Consider the following 4552-nt stretch of genomic DNA (forward strand, 5'->3'; position numbering starts at 1 on the left):
CAACACAACAATCGCACCAGTTACAAAAACAATGGTGGGAATGGTGCAAAAGGTCGAGCCTTTGTAATTGGCTCGGGGGAAGCAAGAAACGACCCTAATGTGGTGAAGGGTAAGTTCCAACTTTACGATTAATTTGTTTCCATACTTTTTGATTCCGGGGCCGATTACAGTTATGTGTCCTTAAGTGTTAGTAAGTTGCTTAAGTCTACTCCAACCCCTTTTAACACTAACCACACAATAGAGCTAGCCAATGGCAAATACATCGAGGCGACTCACATCGTCAACAACTATAAGCTTGAATCATCATATCAGAGTTTTGATATTGACCATATTTCTTTCGTTCTTAGAAGTTACGACAGTGTCGTTGGAATGGATTGGTTATCCCACCATTGAGTCGAAATACTCTGTCATGATAAGATTGTCCGTATTCCCCGTTGCATCGGTGAACCTCTCATAGTTCGAGGTCAGAGAGGTGTGCTATTGTAGGCATCATCTCGGACCTAAAAGCTCATAAATGCCTATGTAAGGGTCACACTGCCATTTTAGCATTAGTAGACAAACAAACCGAAGATAAGAAGATCGAAGACTTTCCTGTCATTCGTGACTTTCCTGAAGTTTTCCCTAAAGAATTGCCTGGTCTTCCACCGCACAGGTAAGTCAAATTCCAGATTGATCTAGCACAAGGAGCAGCCCCAATAGCTCATGCACCGTATAGGCTAGTGCCAAACGAATTGCAAGAGCTGTCTACTCAATTGCAGGAGCTGTTGGATAAAGGGTTAATCTGAACCAGCTCATCACCCTGGGGAGCCCCTGTTCTGTTTGTTAAGAAGAAAGACGGGACATTTCGTATGTGCATTGATTACCGAGAGTTGAACAAAGTGACCGTTAAGAATCGTTATCCACTTCCGCATATCGATGACTTATTTTACCAGCTATAAGGGTCCAGTTACTACTCCAAAATTGATCTAAGATCGGGCTATCATCAGTTGAGAGTCCGAGACGAAGATATTTCAAAGGCTGCCTTTAGAACTCGGTACAGACATTACGAGTTCCTTGTCATGCCATTCGGGTTAACCAATGAACCTGCGGTTTCATGGATCTTATGAACCGTGTGTGCCAACCCTACCTCGACAAGTTTGTCATCTTCTTCATAGACGATATCCTGATCTACTCTAAGAATAAGGGGGAGCACGTACACCATTTATGCCTTATCTTGGAGTTGCTGAGGAGTGAGCAGCTTTATGCAAAACTATCAAAATGTGACTTCTTGATTCGGGAAGTATATTTCCTTGGGCATGTAGTCAATGAAGCTGGAATACATGTCGACCCAACCAAACTGAATCCATCCAAAATTGGCTTGCGCCTAAAACTCCAATTGGAATATTGTAGATTTATCGAGGGATTCTCTAGGATTACCCAACCTCTCACTACTCTGACGCAGAAGGGTACCACTTACATGTGGGGTGACGCCAAGGAGTCTACTTTCCAATTTTTAAAATAGAAACTCTACAGTGCACCTATCCTATTCCTACCAAAAGGTACCAACAATTTTGACGTGCATTGTGACGCATCTATCCAAGGTCTCGGTTTCATTCTGACGTAACGTGAGAAGGTAATCACCTACACATCTTATTAGCTCAAGGTTCATGAAAAGAACTACACTACCCATGATTAGGAATTGAGAGCCGTAGTATTTGCCCTTAAAATCTGGAGACACTACTTGTTTGGTACTAAATGAACGATCTACACCGACAACAAGAGTCTTCAACATATTCTCGACCACAGTGAACTCAACATGCGACAATATCGTTGGGTTGAACTCATGAATGACTACGACTATGCGATCAGGTACCATCCGGGTAAGGCTAAAGTGGTAGCCGATGCCCTTAGTCGGAAAGAAACCAGACCCAAGCGAGGTCGAGCATTGCAACTTACCATTCATTCTAACCTCCCAGATTAGATCCGTGTTGCACAAACCGAAGCATTGAAGGAGGAAAACCTTAAAGCTGAGTCCATGCGTGGCATGGAAAAGCAACTTGAAACCAAATTAGACGGTATTCGCTATTTCATGGAGCGACTATGGGTTCCACTACACAGAAATTTGAGGGATCTCATTGTGGATGAAGCTCACAAAACTCGCTACTTTGTTCACCCTGGCTCTGATAATATGTATCACGACCTAAAGACCTTATACTGGTGGCCGAATATGAAAGCTAACATAGCCACCTACGTGAGCAAGTGCTTGACCTATGCTAGGGTCAATATAGAATACCAAAAGCCATCAGGGTTACTATAACAACCAGAGCTACCCATGTGGAAATAGGAGCAAATTTCCATGGATTTTATTACCGGTCTACCCAGAACTCAGAACGAGAACGACACCATTTGGGTGATCGTGGACCATCTAACCAAGTCTGATGATGTCAAATCTCTTCTGATCACCGTAGACCTGATTAACCTTTTCCTCACGAGTTGTGCCTAACTATACCGGGCGAGGGCAATCCTCCCAAACGTGGCCTAAATCGCCACAAGAATCACAAACTGGGTATGGCTGAGTAACATCCAATGCAACTCTTCCTCTAAGACCCTTAAACTTCGCTAATTTATGCTCCAACGCCTCTTTTTCTCTTTCTAATAGAGCAACTCTAGCTATAGAAGTTCCCGCACTAACTGATGTAGAGACTGGATATTTCTTTCCAATATCAGATTGGGCTTATCTTTTCAAATCCGTAGCTACAATCTCTAGATAATCCCAATCCACGTCAACATGGTTTCTCAGAAAAGTGCCACCTGTTGTGACCTTGATATCCCTTCTGTCTTCATAAGAGAGCCTATCATGGAAAGCGGTAATTAACTCCCATCACAGAATACCATGATGAGGACAATTACGGATCAACCGATTGAACCGCAAACATGACTCATACAACAACTCACCCGGAAGTTGTTGGAATTCTCTGAGTGTAGCTCTTCCCATCTTGGTTCTTTTTGGAGTGTAATACTCTTCTAGAAACTGTCGCTGCATCTCTTACATGTGTGAATGCTTGCATAAGGCAAAGAGACGAAGCAATCACGTGCTGAATCTTTTAGAGAGAACTGAAATAGGACCAACTTCACCTAATCCTGTGTGAACCCGTGTCCACCTATCATACTACAAACCGCTTCAAATTCTGCAATGTGAGCATACGGTTCTTCAATACCTTTCTCGTGAAATGTAGGTAGCATGTATTAGCTCCATACCCGTCATCCCATGTATCAGCTCTAACCTTGTTTTCCACTTGGTCGAACATAACACCCAATCGGTTCGGGTGTAACACTTGATTCGATTGATTCACAGCCCGCAACGGATTGGGCTATGGTGGCAATCGGCTTTCTAATGGGTAAAGTGGTCCGCCAAACACATGAAAATCTCCTATTGGAATAAACATTGGTTGGGTGGTTATGTTGGGTTGCGGTGCTATGGGCGGAGTTTGTTGAGTTTGGGTTTGGGTTTCAGTTGTGAATGGGGGTGGTGGCATTGGTGGCATCTCCGTAATTGGGTCTTGTTGTTGTGTTTGTTGCTTCAGGGTTGTTTGATTTTCTAAAGGATTCATTGTTGTAACCAATGCTTTTCCTTTTAAGGCTGAACGAAGCAGTAACTTTGGCCGTGTTGTCTTTTCAATTTCAGGATCGAACAAAAGTGGTGAAGATCTTCCTGTAACCTGGTATGTATGCAATTTGAGATCACCTGCACACAAGTAAACAAAAAAATTGCGCGTAATACCAAACGAAACAAAAATAAATATTTTTAGGTTTTTTAGATTTTCCAATAAGCAATAAAAACAACTAATTAAACTAACACTAAGCGCACGAATTCCCCGGCAACGGTGCCATTTTGACGACTGTCGTAAGGGTCATGCAAAAACCTAATTAAACTAAGTAGATAGCGTAAGTAGGGTATCGTATCCACGGGGAATATATGGTTAGTGTTTAGCTAATTATCTAATTAACTACTACTAATCTAGATTTGGGTGTTTGATTGATTTGAAAGAAACCTTAAACTAATTAAAATAAAAGATATCAGATTTATAAAACGTAACTTCCTCCAAACTCAAGGTTCTAGGTTTCACTAAACTCAGTTTACTCAGTTAATTGGCCACCACATAAACGTGACACTGGAAAGTTGATTAATTTAAGATGATAATCAAAAATAGGACTTTGTCATCAGATCTTTTATAATTTAATTAACCCTATTTAGTAGTGTGAGTCAACCTACTCTATGTCACCCAACAAGTTACTAGGTTTTGTCATCAACCGAATAACTTGTAAACCAAGAACTCATAACACATGCAAATAGTTCAAAGAAAACCAACACATCAATGTATTCATACAACTTTGTCCACGTCAAAAACACATCCAAACATGACTATAAAATGAGAAACGTAAAAACCTAAGTGAACCATCCGCCTGGGGTAAGCTGCGGAGAGCCTAGCCGCTTGTAGTTATAGTTCTCATCTCGTTCCGTCTTCGCAAAATTCTGCGTTAAAAAACTTCTTCTCCCAAAAGTAGTCGTCAA

At 41.6% G+C, this 4552-nt stretch overlaps 1 pseudogene; it reads left to right on the plus strand.

Moving 5' to 3' along the window:
* The first annotated feature begins 2867 nt into the window (after positions 1 to 2867).
* Positions 2868 to 2962, plus strand: LOC118484545 (annotated as a pseudogene).
* Positions 2963 to 4552: the final 1590 nt, after the last annotated feature.

Source organism: Helianthus annuus, chromosome 11 (assembly GCF_002127325.2).
Source record: "Helianthus annuus cultivar XRQ/B chromosome 11, HanXRQr2.0-SUNRISE, whole genome shotgun sequence".
NCBI lineage: Eukaryota > Viridiplantae > Streptophyta > Magnoliopsida > Asterales > Asteraceae > Helianthus > Helianthus annuus.